This window comes from Marmota marmota, unplaced genomic scaffold (genome assembly GCF_001458135.2).
Source record: "Marmota marmota marmota unplaced genomic scaffold, marMar, whole genome shotgun sequence".
NCBI classification, from domain to species: domain Eukaryota; kingdom Metazoa; phylum Chordata; class Mammalia; order Rodentia; family Sciuridae; genus Marmota; species Marmota marmota.
The window spans coordinates 1,695,290-1,714,769 of record NW_025999983.1 but is presented as its reverse complement, the minus strand read 5'-3'; the positions used below and the strand labels follow the sequence as shown (position 1 = coordinate 1,714,769).

The following is a 19,480-nucleotide window of genomic DNA, read 5'->3' as shown; positions in this document are numbered from 1 at the left end:
CACGGCTGGGGACCTGAGCCTGGGGACAGAGCAGAGCGGGCTTTCCAGAGGTGGGGCCTAGTCATCTCTGCAGACTGCACCAGGGAGGCTGGCTGAACACAGCTTCGGGGCAAAGGGTAAAGAGTCTCGCCCTGGTTGGTGCTGATGCTTCAAGAGTCTCATCTTGTCATCAAGGGGTAATGACACTGTTCTGCAGTGTGAGAACCATTAATTAATATCTTGCCAAGCACGCCAAGGGCAGGGACCAGAGAGCATCTGGAAAAATCTGTGAGTCTCAAGTATGACCCACTTTAATTCAAAAGCAGCTGGCTGCAGCCAGGGACTTAGGTGTCGTGTTTTTAAAAGAACTGGGCCAGTCACATTAGTCCTGCGTGGCCAAGTTGATGCTTCTAAACCAAAATAAGCACCAGTTTAAAAACTGTCACACAACCCCCATGGTACTTATTGATTTATTTTTTGTCCTCTCTATTGAAGATGAGAGCTGTTTAGAGAAGTTCCCTGGTGATTCTGGTTGGTTAACCCGGCTTCGATGACCAGGATGTGAAGGACAGTGGGAGGAAGAGCTTCACGGGATTGAGGTTGGCACATGGGGTGGGGCTAGGCAGCACAGATCAGGCCAGGCAGAGAACCCAACCACCAGTTTAGGCAGATGCTTATCTTTCTGGGATTATTCTGCTAAAATTTTGACTGCAAGCAGATTTCTTTCTGATCCATGGCACAGAAAGTGAAACACAGGCACTTGTGGGGGTGGGCGGGAGAAGCTCCATCTGAGCGCGGTGTCACAGTTAACTTGGCTTCTCCCTGTGTGACTTAGAGTCTGGACTCCATGCAGTTTTGCCTGAGCTTTGCTCCACGGCGGCCTCCTCCTGTGCTCCCAGCACCAGCTCCTCACCAGCTGCACCCTCGCCTAGATGCCAGCGTGCTGTCTAACTGGTAGCTTTGTCTGACCCTCGCCCCTGGGGCCAGGCCTCACAGGTCAGCAGGGCGGTGCTGGTGCAGGAGCCGGGGGTGGGTGTGTGCTCCCCAGCTGCTGACCGCGGGGCCACAGGCCACCATTCTGCCCTGGGCATCCCAGGTGGAGAAGGCAGGTCTCCTTCTCCAGGCCTGAGGCTGCTGGCAGGGGGCCCACCCGCCTGGCTCCAACACTCCTCTCTGATACAGCAGCTCTCCCTCTTCATAAAGAATCACTCCCAGGATGGAAAAACTGCCCTCTAAGCAGGGCTTTCCTTCCACCATAAACAAAACTCTTCATTCTCTGTTGGCTCCGCTGGGGACTCAATGACCAGGAAGAGAAAGACATGGTTTAGATGCCACGCGCCTGGGGGTTCAGAGGAGTCAGCAAAGGATGAGCTGAACTGAGAGCCGCACTCTGAGTTCTCCTGTGAGTCACCTCCCGTTCAGAGGCTGAACAGCTGTCTGCATGGCAACTTCAGAAGATAAAAGAGAAACAGAACACTGAAAAAATAAAACTAGCTGGGCTATAGCGTAGTGGCAGAGCACTTGCCTAGTATGCAGGAGGCCTTGGGCTCAACCCCCAGTATTTCAAAAAGCAAAACAAAACTCACATGAGCAGATCCCAGTTTGTAGAGAAAGGACTGAATTCTGGCCTTTAAAGACCAAGTTGAAGAAGCTTCACAGTCAAGTCTGCAACAGACCCCAAGGCTCTTGTAGAGGTGCCCGAGGGGGGTGAGCTGTGGCCAGAGCACTCACTGGAGGTGGCCCCAGGGGAAGGGAGCTGCCCAGGGAGCTCACCCGAGGACCCTGCGGGAGAGAAAGGCCAGCCGGGACCTGGAGTGCTGCCTGGCACCGCACCCACCAAGGCTGGTGCCACTCACCGTGCTGGTGGTTGGTGCTGGGCATTGCCCACGCCTTCTCACAGATCCCCACCACGGCTCTGAGCCGTGTGTTAATCTGATAAGCCGAGGGGGCTGGAGCTGCAGATCCTGTGTGGAGTATCGTGTGCGGTCCTGCAGGAGCAGGCGTGAGGACGGTGGTCCACCAAAGCACTCACCCACACGGCAGGGCTCTGGCCCACGGCTCAGTGCTGGCCGGAGTGGGATGCACCGTTGCCGAGGACTCCTTGCTCGTCCCTCGGGTGGCAAGTCATCGGCTGTAGGCAGAACACTGAGGGTTCCCAGGGCAGAGACGCCCCTCTGGGTGATGGGACAGTGGTGGATGCAGGCCTTCGGGCATGTGACCAAATGCACAGGATGCCCTGAATGAGAATGAGCCTCGCAGAGGCCCTGGGCACTGGGAGCTGGTGACAGGACCCCATGGGGTCCCCAGTGTGAGCAGAGCAGCACCCTGGTGGAGCCGGGGATATGGGGAGCGTTGGGGGGCAGGGCACACTCGGGAAATCTCTCACCTGCATGGTTGGGCCGTGAGCCTAGGACTGCTCTAAAAACAGCCAGTTGGAGAAGAAGGGTGAAGTGCAGACGCAGGCTGCAGCGGGAGTGAACCTCCAACCTCTATGCCTGGGGACGCGCGAGAGGCTGCTGGCATGCGGGCTCTGGAAGGGCAAGTCCTCAGCGGCAGGCGTTAGAGCATGGCTGGCTGGCAGGGAGGGCACAGGGACTGCTAGGGAGTGTGGCGCTTCCCCTGGGGTCCTGAAAGTGTCAGCGTGGTGACATCTGCTCCACCTTGCAGATGTGCTGAATACCACCAAGTCGACTGTGAAGGGCCGGTCAGAGCGTGCCCATTACCCCAAGGTAAAGAGGGTCACAGGGACAGCCCTGGGTGGCAGCAACTTACCTCCATTCAATGCACTCAGGCTGCACGGAGCGAGGTGGTGCAGGAACACCCTGCCACGTGCTCACGCTCCAGGAGGAGCTGAGGGAGAAATCCTGAGCGAGTTCCTTAGAGGTTGTGAGGGTGATAACAGGAGCGGCGATGGTGGGAAATAGAAATTCTAAGGTGAGCCCACCCATTAGGTCCCACCAAGATCCCGGACCATCACAGTGCTGCAGATGAATGGGTTCCTGCTGTACTGACTTCCAAGAAACTTCTAGTTTTATTGCTATGTGTTGTCTTTCTTTTGTGAATAGAAGCTACAAAACTTAAATAGAATATTGTGAGCCAACCCCACTCTGGACACTTGTGTTCACGCTGCCTTTAAGTTCCAGACACATACACCTCTGAATCTTCAGGGTGGGTGGGTGGGGCAAAGAAGAAAGAATACAAATAAGATCTCCAGCCCAGGGACATCTTCTGGCACCACAGGCTGGTCTAGAATGGGGTTTCATATAATGTAAGAGTTAAAAAAAAAAAGTATGGCTGAAATTCAAAACAACCGGAGCCATGTGTGATGGCGAACACCCCTAATCCCATCAATACAGGAGGCAAAGGCAGGAGGATCCCAAGTTCCAGGTCAGCCTGGGCAACTTAGCAAGACCCTGTCTCATAAGATGAAAAAGAGTTGGTATGTCCATCAGTCTAGAGTGCCCTTGGGTTCAGTCCCCAGTACCCAAACAAACAGACCGATAAAAAAAAGAAACTCAAAACCAAAAACCAATTTGAATATTTCAGCAAACTATATGTTAGTTATTACTGATACAGACCTAAATACTGGGAAATTATGCCAACTTTAATAATGTTAAAAATTTTAAATGCTAAATTATGTACATATTTAAGTACAAGGAATATCATGTTCTGCTAAAGACTCATGGTCTGCATAAAGAAAATTTGTGATAGTCAATGAGGAAAAAAGAAAAAATTAAGAGTATCATAATTCAATTTCACATACTAAGCATTTAAAATAATAAAAACTGAAGAAAAATTTCATCGAAGTTGTTGATAAAGTGATGAAGGAATTTGGGAAGAATTGCCAACTCTTTAGCACTGCCTGCTCGCAGCAGCAGGAGCCAGCTTGTCAGGGGAGCAGTCAGCAGACCTTCCCAGCACAGCCATGCAGCCCTGACGCTGCTCCCTGAAGTCAGGTGTCTGCTGAGGTGCCCCCAGTCCAAGGCGGTAAAATTCCCTCATTATCTGTCAAGCGTCATCTCTTTCATATAAGACGATTGCAATTTATTTGAAATGCAAAATTCACGACTTCTAAGTGAGTGTTAATGGTTTTGCTGGCTTTGCGATGTGGACATCGATCATTATCTTAGGTGGTGGAGAAAACTGGTCCTAATGAGAATTCCTCCCGTGAAGCACCTTGGAGTGCCCAGTGTCTGCACAGCCCATGGACAGTGCGTCATTTCTGTCATCTACAAAACCTTTCAATGTTTTCAGGTAGATGGTCTAAAGTGACTGCATTTGACGATTCTGTCCGATGAATGATGATGCATGTAAATCCATCACCTTGTATCTTTTCCCAATCAGCTCTCTATGTGTATTATGTTCAGTAAACAGCAGAGAGAGTTAGATACCGTGTTGAAGAGCTGGAACCCAAACAGAGAAACCTGAAGCACGGGCGGATCCTGAGGCTCCCCTTAGAGCCGGAGCTGTGGAGCATTTTGGCACACGCAGAGACCCGTCGTCCCTGGAGAGCAAAGGCCTGGCTTTAGCCAGCTCTGCCTTCCACAGAGGGAGAGGCTGGCCTCGGCAGGAGGAGGAAGGCATGCTTCAGTTTCAGAGCGAGAGGAGAGCACTCTGCCCCTGTGTCCTTCCTATAGGTGAGCCCTGCCCTGGCTCTCCTGCTTCTTACTTCTTTGTCCGTGGCCCCTGTCACCTTTAAATCGTGGATCGCTTTTGTCTTGAACATTAATTATTTATCTTCTTCCCCGAACGCTGCAGGGAGGCAGAGTCCTGGTGTGACCAGAAGGCTGGCGCTTGACCTCTGAGCCCTGGGTGAGCTAAGAGACGTGGGGCGGCGGCTGAACTATGAGGGAAAGCAGAAGGTGGCCTTCAGGGAAGGACCGAGACGTGGGATCTGAAACAAGGACGTGAGGCCGCCACTCGAAGAGGAAAGACTGACATGAAATGCCCTTCTGCTCCGGGTTTTAAAAAGGCAACTACAAAAGCATAGCCCAGTGCTGAGGCTGCCAGCGCTCCGAGCTCCGAAACTCAGTCCCAGGGCGTTTGGGGAGCCCAGAGGATAAAGGAGATTCAGCCAGAGGATGAACTTTGACAGCACCGTCACCGGTCTCTGTGACCTGGCGTGGTACGGGGACCCTGGGTCTGTGGGACGTCAGGTGATAAGGCCAGATGCTGTCCTGCAGTGATGTCAGCACACGGGAGCTCGGGGTCGGGGCCAGGGCCTTCCCAGGGGCTCTCTGCCAGGCCAAGGCTCCCAAGGACCAACCACGTTATTAAGAGGGGCGGGAAGAGCGCGGAGGGCATTCAGGAGCCCCTCAGGGGAGAGTCAGGCCCAAGTCTAGGTTTGTTGATGGTTTGGACATTGTCAGAATGAGTGGAAGGGCAATGTGTGCTAGAACTCACATGTATTCCTACGTGGTTGTCTATTAATGGTGTTCATGTAATGTTACGGGGTTTGGAGAGCAAAGGGGAAGGTTTGTAATTTTAGGTATACGTTGATTGGGTTACTGGACACTTAACCATTTGTGGGTCCAGGCCATCTGCTTTGCAAAGGGAGGTCTTCTTCTCCTCCCAGGTGTTCTTGTCCTTCTGCACGAGCATCTTCACGGGAGACGTGCCTGATCCACCTGCTGCCCACCATGGAGCTGGCCCCCTGAGGAGGAAGAAGGCAGCCGGCCTGAGGCGCTCACGGTCTGAGATGCAGGTGACTGAGCTCAGTGGTGGTCAGCAGTTTGGGAATCAGAGACCAGAGCAAAGGCTGACCCCGAGAGGGGCCATGTGGACTCGGATGTGGAATGCGCACAATGGCTCGGAGTCGGAGGCTGTGGAGCTCGGCTGGCGATGATACTGAGGGGTGTAGACGCCTTAGGAGTGGAGGTGGGCCTCGCTGGGGAAGTGGGTCACAGGGGCAGGCCCTAAAACGGGTAGTTTGTCCTGGGCCTTTCTCTCTCTGGCTCTTGGCTCCCTGCCGCCATGAGGCAAAGAGATGCTCCACCACACCGTCTCCCCCGACGCTCACCACAGGCCGGGAATCCATGGAGCCAGGAGACCGTGACTGCGACTCCGAAGCCCTAAGCCAGAATGAGTCTTCTGTCCTGAGTTGACTTTCTCTGGCGTTTTGTCACAGTGATGAGAGCCGGCTGACCCCCCCCTCCACCTCAGACTGGAATTCCCTGAGCAGTGGCACCCAGAAGGGAGCAGACAGAATCGGTCACAGGGTGGTGAGAGCAGCTTTTCCAAAGTGACGTGTGCCACAAGGCTGGGGCAGCAGAAGACCACCCGTGTGGGGGTAGTGGGAAGCCGGCCCAGACGTGGGTTTGTCTTGTGTTGGGGCTGACCTGGAGACACACCGGCGAGGCCCCCTGCATGCCTTGCCTGTCCTGCCCTGGAGGATGGAAGGGGAGCCAGGAGCGGCTCTGGTCGCCAGATGCTGTCCCTAGGGTCCACCTCTTCCCTTGGTTCCTGTGTGTTGGCAGGGTCACTGTTGGAGTCCTGCTGGTAAGTTCTGGGTGCAGGAGGCTGGGCTGCTCTGACTGTGCACCTCCATGACCTCTCGGGCTGGCTCGAGGCTGCATCTGTGACTGAGCCCGCTCTCTGTCCCCGAGCCCGCTCCCTGTCCCCAGGAGCTCCACATCACTCATGGTGAAGCGTGACATGAAACCCCCAGGTATGTGGGGATCTCTCTCTCTGGTATGGTTATCAGAAGAAGAAGAATCTGGATTGTTTGGAAATCTCAAGCAGATGAGGAATGCCGTTGTGCAGGAGTGCCAGGCCAGACGGCCCTCCATCACCCCGTGTGCTTGCTAAAAGTGAACCTAATTTGCATTTTCCTGGTCTGCATTCGGTCATTCACTCTGTTTATTCAGGTAAAACTTGGTCCCTGCACAGAACTAGAAGGCTTGACACTGCTCTCTGATTGTCATAGAGGGGAGTGAGCATTGAGAGATGTTACCTCCTGAAAATAAGAAGGCCTCAGAGTAACCACAGCAGGACTTCCCTGGGTTGTTTAGATACATTGTTGCACTAAGTTGTAAAGTCATAACTCAACCTGAGGAAGAAAAGGAAGGAAGTAGGTGCGTTTTAGGATCATTCTAAAAGAACCGGCCAGGGTTCTGCCTGGCCTTTTCTGCGTCAGTAAGGCCAGCCCTGCTGCCTCGACTGGGCCAGCGATCGGTGCCCAGGTCCATGTGTGGTCTGTTTTGGGGAAGCCATCCAATCAAATCAGGTCTTTCTGGGGAAGACAGATGCCAAGTCCACTGGAGACAGAGACCTGACCCCTCTTGGGCTGCTGGAGTGGTGCTCTCCCTTCCGTCCATCCTTGCCTTGGGGACCCAGAGGTAGGAAAGGGTGCGCCCCAGTCTGCAGGTCCCGCCTGCAGATGACTGCGATGAGCGTGCCCGGAGTGCAGTCTGTGACTGTCCTGTCCTTGCCACCTGAAGTCCCAACATGTGTGAAGCCATCAAGATGTAGGTGGAAACGTGTTGGCTCACCAGCCAGGGGCAGGACAGGGGCAAAGGAAGTGTCACACCTAGTGTCTCACCGCACGTGGAGAGGTGCTCCGACTCCTGGCTTGCAGAGGACCCAAGAGCTGAGCCACGAGCACAGGTGTGTTCAGCTTGCAGAGCTGGAGCCTGAGAACTGGAAGACCTTGTCCCTGCCTGTCCCCTTCCACAGGGTGCGGGCAAGCACATGCCAGAGGAAAAAGCCAGTCTGAAGTGCACCCTTGCTGCCCAGAAGGAGCGGGGTCCCAGTGGGGTGGTGCAAACAGCTGAGGTACAAACAACGAGGATCCGCAGTCTGGGCTGATCCTCTGCTGGACATGGGACCCTAGTCACCAAACGATTAAGCTAAACCTGCAGAAGGCAGGCTTGGGTCAGCCAGCCGCAGCCCAGACTGCTTGGGCACACCTCCGGTGGCTCGCCTGGGGGAGGAAGAGCCTCTGGTGGTTGGCATCTTCCCCTGGTGCTGGCGGTGAAGTGCTGGGGAGTCAAGAGTCTGATGGGAATGATGACCAGAGGTTCTGGGTGTGGGGCTGCCCCTGAGGGTTGTCTGTGCCCTGCTTCTGGCTGGCTCAAGGTTGTGCTCAGGAGCTGCAGTTCACAGAACCCAGATGCACAGCCCCCAGCCCCACGGCACTCTGCCTTGGATGAGAGCAAAGCCCAGAAGATGCACACGACGCTCTCCTGGACGTTCAGGGCTGACATCCCGCTGAGGCTCAGCCCCAAGCACACAGTGGAACCTGCGCTAGCCTCCCAGGTCAGAGGGAGGCCAGGGAAGGAGCCTGGACCCAGCTCACAGCCCTGGAATTTACGTTTATCTCTGGAATTTATATGTAACTCCTGGAATTTGTATCTACCCCTGGAGAGCCCAGACTCCTTTTTGGAGAGCTGATGAGAAGACTGACAGGAAACTCAGTTCGGATGCCTCTTCGTCACCGAGGCCAAGGTATGTCTCTGGGTTTTGGCTTTGGCCCTGAGTGCTGAGCAGCGCTTTAAAGCTGGGGTGGGGGGAAGAGCCCAGACACGTGATCTCCAAGGGACTGATTTCATGGTTAATTACAATATCTGGGCCGGCAAATTCCTTTGAAGATGACTGCTCCTGAGGTAACGGACGCAGGGGTGGGACCCAGGCCAGCAGTCCTGCCAGAATTCAAAGCCCGCCGGATTGGAAGTCTGTTTCCTGGTGACACACGCCCCTCCACTCTGCACAAAGCCAATGGACACGCAGCATCTAGTGGCCACTGGGCGGAAAGTGGTCCTGTGTGCTCCCTTGTCCAGGCCTGGCCTCTCCGAAGGCCACCTTCCCAGGCCTGTCCGCAGACGCCCACGGCACCCATCACACCCCTTCCCATCACGGGGACAGGGGCTGCTCATGGTCTGGTCAGGCAGCACGGTGTCCTCAAGCTCCCATTTAACAAACGATGAGGGTCACAGGGAATCAGACCTCTGGTAAGAGGAAGCGGAATAAGTCTCCGACTCCCCAGCTCAGGGGCCTCTGCTCAGTGGGTTCCCATACTCACTGAAGCCCCGGGACGGTTTCTTCCCCTAAGACGGAGTGGAAGACTGGCCTGAGTCCAGGAAACGCGGAGGTGGTGGGCGGTGGGCTCCTGCGCATCCTTGGAGGGTTCTCTGTGGCCCTGGCTCCTTCACTGTCCCAGGCTGATGGCTTCTGATGGCGGGAGGTCACATTCCAGGCTTGGCATCTCACAGCTGGACCTGGCCTGAGGTCCAGGCGCTGCGGGCCCGGGGCAGAGCTAGTGACCACAGGTTCCTAGGCCCTTTCTGATGACTCTGGTTTGAGTGGAATTTGCCGGCTTCCTGTTTCTTGGTGGGGATGTGGCCCACAACCTTTCTCAGAAGTTTCTACTGCTGAGAAGTAGGGTCACAACCCCGCTGTGCCCTTTCCCAGCTGTGAGTGTAAAACAGTGTGGAGGCATAAAGATAAGGTCTGACATTGAAAAATGACTTGATTACAGTGTCGCTGCAGCTCGGAACCTGAACACCCCCCACGGCCTTCGTGTGGAGGACTTGTCCCCAGCCTGCGGTGCTCCTGGGGAGGCAGCCTGGTGCCAGGAAGTGAGGACAGGGCAAGTGTGCTGCCAGGGGATATTGGGACCCTGGTCTCTTCCTCCGTCTCCTTCTGCCTCCTGACTGCTTTGAGGTGAGCCGTCTCGTCTCCTCTGCCACATGATGCATGGTGCCACCACAGTCCCAAAAGCATCAGAGCCAACTCACCATGGTCTGAAACCATCGAAATGTTGATATAAAATAAACCTTTTCTCCTTGTATGTTGATTATCTCAGGTATTTTGTGACAGTCCTGGATTGCTGATAGCACGAGTGCCTTGAACTGTGGAACTGGTTCATGTTACCTTCTGTTCTCTGCCTCGGTTTTGGCATCTGTCAAATGAGCTTAAGTGCACTCAGCCTCAGTGGTTGCTCTGGTAGTGAAAGGAGTTCTACAACTGAAGGTTCTAGTTGAGGGCCTGGTGTGCTGTGAGTGCTGCTAGTAAGACTGGCTGCAAATACTGCAGAGTCCAACAGCCCCACCATCTTGGTCCTGCTCATAATGCATGTCCACTGGGGCCAGTTGGAGTTCTCTGGTTTGCTTTGCCCTCACTCTGGGACCAGGACTGGCAAAGCCACTGATCTGAGGGAGGCCCTGAGCACACCAAGGTTCTTGTGTCAGAGCCTGGACTCAGCACAGAGCCTGCACACATCCTCGTGACTCAGGTCTTGCACGTGGTGAAGCCCCCCGGGGCAGGAATGCCAGTCTTCTAGGAACTGGAGAGAGGGAGGACGGGTGTGTGTGGGCAGCACAGCTCACTCTCCAGTACTTAATCAGTATTGGCTGCTACTGTCCAGAGTGTTGTGACCCTGCCCTCACCTGGGAGAGCAAGGCCATCATGCCCAGTGCGGGGAGGCGTCCGTCTGTCAGTCTAAGGGAAACCAAGGCCATTCTCCATTCCTTTCGTTCTACACTTGGGCCTCCAGCTCTGGACAGGTCACGTGCAACAAGAAGTGAGGCTGACAGGGCCAAAGGAGGTCACACCTGGAGAGAGCCCGGGACGGTGTCTGCTGGGCACTTGTGGTGGTCACCACTCCACTGCTCATCTGGAGGCAGAAGCTCCCCGCGGCTGGGCTGTGGAGGACTTGTGCCTGCGCCATTTGGAACGCACAGCGCGTGGACTCCAGGGAGCCCGTGGGAGGCCAGGGACGGAGCCAAAAGTTTTCATAGTTTCCAAATACTTGTTCACCTTTGACCTTGGCACACCAGGCTGACAGGAAGTGCTGCAGAGCGGGCGCCTTGGCGGGGGGGTGAATGAAGCCTTTGAGAGACTCTCTGGCCGTTCTTCCCACGTTTGGCCTTGGCTCTTGTGGGGCCACCCTCAGCCCCCTGGAGGCTCACCCAGGTTTTCTCAGCTGGGCCCTGTGTGCTCAACTCGTCCACATAGAAACACATGCCCAGTGTCCACTGCGTGCTATGTGGTGCTGGGCTGTCACCTCTGCCCCATTCCCAAGGGGTCTGTCTCTACAGGTCATCTCTTTCCCGCAGTTGCCGGGGAGCTGGGGTTGGGTTTGGTAGGCGTGAGTGGGGAGGGTGCCCATGGATTCCCTGCCCTCTTCCCTCCTCCTTCTCAGTTCTTACCCCATCTTTTTTCCTCAACCTTAGAATTTTCCAGAAGGGAAACCTCAGCATCTCACTGAGACCTAAGTGGCCAGCATGGCTGTGGGCGGGGTGTGGCTGTCCTGGGTGGAGAAACGGGCAGCGGACGTCCCTAGGACAGGAGGACCTGTCTGGATTGGAATGAGCCTGTCTGAAGCCAGGCATGGGCACCCCAACCTGGAACACCTTCCTGACCATCAGATCTTTATTTCCTGGGCCCAATCTCCAAAAGAGGGAAGCGGAAGCCAAGTTGCCGAGGCGCCCAGAGGAGAAGCTGCTGACATGGGTCCCTGGGGGTGGGATGGGCCAGGGAAAGAGTCCTGCAGTGTGAACTGGAATTAACTACAAAGTGGCAATTCGTGGGTCAGAGCTGTGCCAAGGAAGCCCTGCAGAGTGAGTGACCGCACTGTCGTCCCCACTGGCCAGAGTGACCCCTCCACCAGATCCTTTGCTCCCTGGACCTGCAGGGGCACCAACTTGCACCGTCACCTCCTGCCCCAGAGAACATTCTGTCCCCTGGGAGCCCCACCGCAACTCAGGGCAATGGGTCAAGCAGGGCAGAGGGGGTGGCCTTTTACACGTGACACCCACACTTCCCACGTGGAGCCTGACATCCTCCAGCCCTCAGAGCCCTGCTCCTCCTTCACGTGGGACTCCTCGCTCCTGTGCAAGGCTGCACCTGTGCTGTGGGCCCGCCCCCTTGGACAGGACCTGAGCAGCTCTACCCTCTCTAACCACTGCGTTTCCCCTCCCGCGGGTCTGCGGCCCTCTCTCCTGGATCTTCCTGACTCTCAAAGAAAGTTCTATGACTTCTCCCCTGTCTGAAAACCCCCAAAGTTCCTCTTGGTCCCATTTCTGTTCCAGTGACAGCCCCATTTTTCTACTAGTCCCGGACCCTGTCCTCTCCCTCACCAGGGTTGCTCTGCTGCTGTGGGACCCTGTGCTCAGCCCCACTCCTCAGTTATCCCGCCTACACATCCTCTTTTCCTTCCTTCCTTCCTTGATGCTTAATATCAGGAGCGCAGAGCTGAGTCCTGGATCCTGTCTCTTCTCACACTCCAGGATCATGGCTCTGGGCCTCCCTCTGTATGCTAAGCCCCGATCCCACCCAGCTCAGTCCTGGATCCTGTCTCTTCTCACCCCAGGATCATGGCTCTGGTCCTCCCTCTGTAAGCTGAGCCCTGATCCCACCCAGCTCAGTCCTGGGTCCTGTCTCTTCTCACACTCCAGGATCATGGCTCTGGGCCTCCCTCTGTATGCTGAGCCCTGATCCCACCCAGCTCAGTCCTGGATCCTGTCTCTTCTCACACTCCAGGATCATGGCTCTGGGCCTCCCTCTGTAAGCTGAGCCCTGATCCCATCCAGCTCAGTCCTGGGTCCTGTCTCTTCTCACTCCAGGATCATGGCACTGGGCTCCCCTCTGTAAGCTGAGCCCTGATCCCATCCAGCTCAATCCTGGGTCCTGTCTCTTCTCACTCCAGGATCATGGCTCTGGGCCCCCCTCTATATGCTGAGCCCTGATCCCATCCAGCTCAGTCTTGGGTCCTGTCTCTTGTCACACTCCAGGCTCATGGCTCTAGGCCTCTCTTCTGTACGCTGAACCCTGATCCCACCTGGTACATCCCCTTCCTGGACCTTGAACCACAGGCAGCTGCTTCCTGGGCCTCAGTTTAGGCACCGACTAGCACCTCTGAAGCCCACATCATCTGAAAACCCTTCCACAAAAATGGCTCCTGCTGCGTCCTCCCTGCGTCACCAAAGCCTTCTCACACCCCAACCATGCTGCCCGCCTCCCCGTTGACCCGGATCCTGGGCCTCACCTCCACCTGCAGACTGCAGCAAACTCCCTTGGCTCTGACTTGAAAACAGCAGAATCAGTGTGGGTTCTTCTCATGATCATCCGGCTTCAGACAGTTTCCTCACCTCGCAGATGGAGAAGTGGTGACGGGCTTCCAGAGACCGCCAGCAGCTCCAGCAGCCTCCCTGAGATCTGGGGTGTGGCGGAGCCTGAGCTTCCCACAGCACCTGGCCTCCTCGCCACCTCGGATGGTAGGCAGAGGAAAGGGGCTTTCATAAGACGAGTGTCCTAAGCTGTGATGGGACACTGCCTGGACAGGGACTCTCACAGCCACCCCCTCACCTGCCCCTGTCACCTGCTCCCTTTGCAGGCTGCTGGCTCTACAGTGCTGGGGTCTGCACACGGGCTTTCCAGGCACCAAGGTGAGAGTGATTTTTTTCTGGAAGGATCTGTGCCTACTCTCCAGGCCAGGAGGGGTGGCACCAGAGAAGCATCTGGAAGATCTATAAGGAGGCTGCAGAGTTTGCAGGAAATTCTGTGACCTTTGCCCTGGCTCTCACCGCTGGTCTGTAGTAGAAGCCAGACTGAGGGCCTGCCATTTGCCCTTCCCCCTTGATGGCTCCTGGTGCACAGTGACTTGGACCTGCACAGATGGGGGCTCCACTCTCAAGTCTGGGTTGTGGCTGTAGGACACAGTGAGGCTGGCAGAGGCCAACGTCCTGGCTCATTGTACCCTCTCCATGTGGTCACCTCTGAGGGCTAATACGTGTTGACAGACGGACATGGTACCGTGCCTGGGGAGCTCCCGGGCTGAATGGCATCTGCGGACAGTCCTAGGCCAGTGTGCCAGGCCGGAGCCCCGCTGCAGCCCCAGGTCACCCCCTTCCAGTTTCATTTCCAGCTCTCATGGAAACTGACGCTCACTCTTGGTTACAGCTGCAGGCTCCCTCTCCCAAGCCTGGGCAGGGTGGACGTGGCTCGGTGATCAGAGACAATGGAGGCTTCAGGCCCTCCAGCAGCAAGTCAGGGAGCCTCCTGGCCCCTTCCCCAGGGCACCTGGGCAGGACACTCGGTACCTGAGCTTTGACACCCACAGGGGCCCCATCTGCAGAGCTCGAGAGGCCACGGCTGAGCGGTGGCTGGGAGAGTCCAGAGCAGGTCCTCACACTCTGCAGTCACTCAGAACTCAGCCTGCTGCTCTGATAGACGTGGTTTCCCAGACGACCTGTGGCTGCCGATGAAACCTCGCCCACCGTGATGCCGCACATGCGGTATGCCAGACGCCTGTGACTCATACACGTCCCCGTTCCCCACAGGTTCAGCTCCATCAGAAAGGAAATGCCATTAAAGAACAGGACATCCGTGCCTGATCTCATGTTGGACTTTCTAAAAGTGATGTTGGGCATCGAGGGGGGTGTTGAATGGATACCTCGTGATCTTCCTTGAGGAGTATGCATTTAAATGGCTTCTGTCCATTCAAAGAGACATGCAGTGCCGTCACAGCTGTCACCAGAGACACAAGCTAGCTTGACACCATGGGAGGTAGTCGGGGATGGTCTACCAAAACCGCTGATGCGTTGATATTGACCCCGAAGCACCCGTGCTGTTAATCGAGTGGCCGGGCACATTGGCAGCAGTGCTGAGAGGTGAACCCAGGTCTGCTTGAATAGCTGCCTACAGACGGGGATTGAGAGAGCTCTGCGGACAAATGTGGGAAGATGTTCAGACAGGAAGGTAGAGGGGAAGGTGAGACGCAGATCTGCAGGAAGAGGGAAGGATAATCATTCATCTTTCCATCTGAAGGAACACAAAGACTAGCAAAGGCTGAGTACAGATGGTGAGTCATCAGGGTGACCAGGGAATTGCACCGGTGGGGGCCACCAGGGTGAGACTTCTTGTTACTACGTCTTTCGATTCCATCCTAATACTTGGACCACGTGATGTATTGTCCACTAAGCAGAAAGCTGCCCATTAAGTAGCACCTTCAGTGATCACAGTCACACTGTCTCCCTTCTCCCGAGCATCTTTGGAGCCTGGCTCCAGTGCCAGCTCAACCCTGCTGCTTCCACGCTGCGGCCAACAGCGCAGTGTCTGCGCCTTTACTGCAGCAGGCTTCCTGCAGCTGTGCACGATAGTTAGAAGGGAGCTGCCTGTCTGCCCTGAGATGCTCTTCCTGAGGGAAGCTCCCGTGTCTCAGGCACTCAGGTGAGGGACCCATGAGCATTGTCAAATGAATGAGCAGTGTAGGGGACCCTCCCTGGGAACACTCACAGCAACACTGGGAGGCCTGGGACCCTGTGAGTGGCTGAGAGCCTCCCTGGGAGGAACTAGGGTGCCTGGGATCTACAGGAGCAATCCTCAATCTCCAGGTGACCAGGGGATGCCGTGCAGCCCAGGCCCCTTCCAGGCTCCTTCCTGTCCTGTCCTAGCCCCAGGGGAATGGCCCTTCTGGTGTCGAGGAAAATGGCCTATGCTCTGTGCAGACCCAGTCTACTCCATGTGCTCAGGCAACGCCAAGTCGATGGAGAATTCCATCAACTGAACATGAAGCCACTTTCAGCTAATGCCCATCAGGGATGGGATTGATGAGGCTGAAATTTTGACTTGATGGGCAACAAGTGCTTTCGTGGGCATGTGCTCGGCAGCTGACCAAGGCAGCGAAGCTGGGCTGGGGGAGCTGGAGCCCTGACTCCAGGCTGACACCACCCAGGCCTAGGAGTGGAGGCTGCCAGCGCTGACTTTCCATCTCCTAACACCACTTGGCACTCCACGGCTGGTCACCCGAGGTTGCGAGGCAGGAGGCACAGCCGGCAGGCTTCAGGGCCCCGCTTTCAACTTCCAGGCCCCTGGAGGAATTGGGAATGTGACTAAGAGATCAGGGCCTGCCCTGGTGAAGTGGGGGGAAACAGAGGTGTCCCCTGTTGCCCTTCCTGACTCATGGGATCCTTATGACCCAGACCGGGAAGGATCTCTAGGCCACCCAGGGAGCCTGCACCTACGGGAGCCGCCCTTACCCTGCGGTTCTACCAAGGAGCCCAGGGCTTCCTCCCTGGGAGGAACTAGGGTGCCTGGGATCTACAGGAGCAATCCTCAATCTCCAGGTGACCAGGGAATGCCATGCACCCCAGCCCCTTCCAGGCTCCTGCCTGTCCCCTTCTAGCCCCAGGGGAATGGCCATTCTGGTGTCCAAGGGCAATGGCCTATGCTCTGTGCATACCCAGTCTACTCCATGTGTCCTGGGGCTTGGCCCTCTCCATCGTCTTTCACATAGACCTCTTCTGCCAACTAATTGCATTTCTTCTTGTCTGCTACATACCTTGAACTTGCCATTGTCACCCGGGTATGACCCCCTCTTACACTCACAAATCTGCAGTCCGAGGCGATGCTGTCCAGCCTGCTCTGCATCTGCTCGCGGCCCCCAGGAGGAGGTGAGGGAGAAAGTCAAGAGCAGTCCTGTCCTCAGGTGACCCAGGAGGGGGCTTCTGGGAAGTGTTTTTGTGCTGGTATTGATGGAGTGTGGCTTGCACTAACTAGTTGGGCTCCCAAGCAACCCTCCGAGGCTGGCTGCGTGGCACTCATATTTCACAGGGACAGGAAAGCTCAGAAAGGTTAAGTCACTTGGCCCCAGGACACACAGATGATGAGTGGCCACACAAATCTTCCTCCACTTCAGAGGCTGACCCCAAACCAAGACTTGGTTTATGTGCACCATTTGGTAACACTTTTCAAAGGAAGTAGACTTCTGAGCCCATGCCTGAGTTTTGCTTTAATGTTGAAGAAAAAAGAACCCAAAGCTGTCTTTAAACATCCAACTTTGTGAACCATGAAGGTACACACTTTCAAGCTTGGCTGGGGGCTGTGAAGAGCTCTCTGCAGGAGCTCGGGGGTCCTCCCCAGGGGCCTTACCTAAACACAGGAAGGATGGCTCCTCCCCCAACACCCACCTCCGCCTGCTAGGCAGCTCCAGTGGAGCCCACACCTGAAGCCCTGCCACCCCCACGTGGCCCTGGCTAGGCACGCAGACCCCAGGCCTGCCTCGTCCTGCTGACGCAGCACCTGCGCTGAACGAGATGTCAGGTCAAGACACCGACTCCGTTTCTGAGCTCTGTTCTAAGCCTTTGGTGTTGTGATTCACGCTCTCCTTAGGATCCTGGTGATGTAACAGGCTGGTGTGGTGAGCTGGCTGCTGTAATTGGTGGCGGGCAGTTTTCTTGGGACCACTGCCAGGGCCCAGCCCAGACACCAGCCGTGGACACTCAGTGTTCTCCTTTGGTTAATTCTCGATATGGGTTTAGATCTTACTTGCATTTTTTTTTCCCCAGTCACTATTTAAAGAGCAAACTTAAGTATTTGGCAATAAAACCCTTGAGACAGGAAAACTGAAACTGGGTGCTTGCTGCCTTGTACCCGGGACTGGGTCACCTTGAAGGCTGGCCTCAGCACGGCTGTTGGGTCGGGAGTGGCCACAGCAGAAGGGGAATGATGGGGTGCCCTGGAGCCTCTCTGTAGGAGCCTGCACTCCTGCACTTACAAAGCTCCTGGGTAGGATACTTAGTCTGCTTTGCAGGTGCTGGTCAGCAGAAGGCCCAGCCAGGCCAGCACCATGGCAGCCAACGACCTGGGAGAGAAGGAAGGTCAGAGCTTGGTCAACACAGTGAGGGCAGGAGCCCAGGAATGCTGCCCTCACCTCATATGCCAGGCGGGGGGACCCCAGGGTTCCACCTCATGGGCCTGAATATTCCATGGTCACCAGAGGGAATGCCACCCGCCCTAGTCTGGGCGATGCCTCGAGAGGCTCTGGGTGGCTCCTCTTCCCCTTAAGAACTTCCAGACTCCTAGGACCTGGATGGTGGGCCAGGAACAGTCCCTGGAGGCCACAGGTCTCAGAGGTCCATTGGTGATGGCTGCCCACTTCTTGGGCACTGCTGGCCTCTGGCTATTGGCCCTCTCAGGCCTGCCACAGAGGCCCAGCAGCTGCAGCAGAAAGGAGAGAGACGTGGAAGAACGAGAACACAGAGCTGTGGCCCGCGGCGGACCCAGCACTTGGGCAGGGGGACTGGGTAAAACTCAGAATTTTGTTCAGGCCTGAATCCAGGTGTTCCTTAGGACCCACGTTCTTATCGTGGACAGAGGGACCCATACATCCTTCCTACGATGAGGGCTGAGGTCCCTGAGGGAGTCCAGGTGAGCATATGGCTTGCCAGAGCACCCACTGAGCCTCTCCTCTGACTGCCTGGGTCAGTGAGCAGACCTCTCGCCTGCCGCAGCTCGCTGCTGTGCACAGACAGGCAGGCCAGTGCCCTGGGACGAGGCGTGTGGGCGCCGTTGGTGCGCCGGGGCAGCCCCCCCCGCTGCGGCACACGGGCCCTTGCCTCACGGCTGTTGTGCCACTGCCCAAGAACAGACCCTTCGAGGGGTTCCTGGCCAAGGGTGCCCATGCAAACGCCATGGGTGTGCGATTTGAACCTGTGTTATAAAAGAGAAATCAGGTGACTGTGGCTGTTAGAGTGAAGGTGGGAATTCAGTCAGGCTGGCCTCTGATTACCCCACATGCGCTGTGAGGACCTGCAGCGTCTCCTCAGAATCACTCCCTGGGGACAGCGGTGTCCGTGCTCATGCAAGGACACAGCACCAGCCGGGTGAGCATTGGCCTACGGCTGTGAGGCTGTGAATGGTGAAATGTTAGGTGTTTTGAACAAGAAAAGGACTAAGGTGGATCACACAGGGTATCTTAATAGCATGCCAGCAAAATGTAGTGAACAGAACACTTTTTTATAGGAATGGGGACCTCTAGAAGCTGGAGAAATACGGGGGACGGATGAGATGATGGAGCGAAAGTAAAAAAGGCCACTTTCAAGAAACTTGAAATACCAAGGTGAGTATAGAATCAAATCACGTGACATTTATGCAATTGTTTCTTTTTAAAAAAATATAAAACTGAGCTCTTACTTCCCTTCAAGGTTCTCAGAGGGCGATCTTAAACACAAAGCCGCTCTTGCGCTGCGGAGGGTCCCAGGCAGCCTCCCCTTGGCTCCGTTCCCTGTCCCATAGACGCGAAGTCTCCGTCTCTGTGGTTCCTCACCTTCAGGCATGAAAGACTTGAAAATCTGGAAAGCTACAGTCTTCTCCCCAAACACAGTAGAGACACGAGAACATGGGATGGTGCTTCAAACTTCAGGAGGTGTCTGGAGCCCTGAGCTGCCCAAGAGCCCGGCGGTCCTGGCCCTGGTGTGTGGCCCTGGCCTCCTCACAGCTTCCTGTGCCGTGACCTTCTCCTGCCCAGGGGCTTGTGAGCTGTGCTATCATTTCACAATCAGCCATGTCCCCACCCCTGTTCCCAGGAATCAAACAAGCTGAGCGAGGGCCGCCTCCCCACTGCCCTGAAGAGGCTCCCCGCTCCAAGGGGACAGGCCGTCTCGGGTGGAGCCCAGGGCCCCCAGGGCTGCTGCCAGGAGGCTCTTCTCCCCCAGGCTCAGGCTGCGGGCACCTTGACTCCGCGGGGTTCCTCTGGTGGTGGCACTCCCGCAGGGCACAGACC

The 19,480-nt window shown here is 56.0% G+C and overlaps 1 long non-coding RNA gene across 9 annotated transcripts; it reads left to right on the top strand.

Annotated features, from left to right (window-relative positions):
- The first annotated feature begins 3,922 nt into the window (after positions 1-3,922).
- Positions 3,923-12,887, top strand: LOC107153094. 9 transcript variants are annotated; one of them, XR_007348634.1, is made up of 5 exons: positions 3,923-4,616; positions 4,738-5,104; positions 5,555-8,235; positions 8,344-8,424; positions 9,455-12,887. It is a non-coding gene; the product is annotated as an uncharacterized LOC107153094 (long non-coding RNA). The 9 variants fall into 9 exon arrangements; XR_007348632.1 differs by having other exon boundaries at positions 5,555-5,856; positions 6,107-12,887; XR_007348633.1 differs by having other exon boundaries at positions 5,555-6,477; positions 6,603-12,887.
- Positions 12,888-19,480: the final 6,593 nt, after the last annotated feature.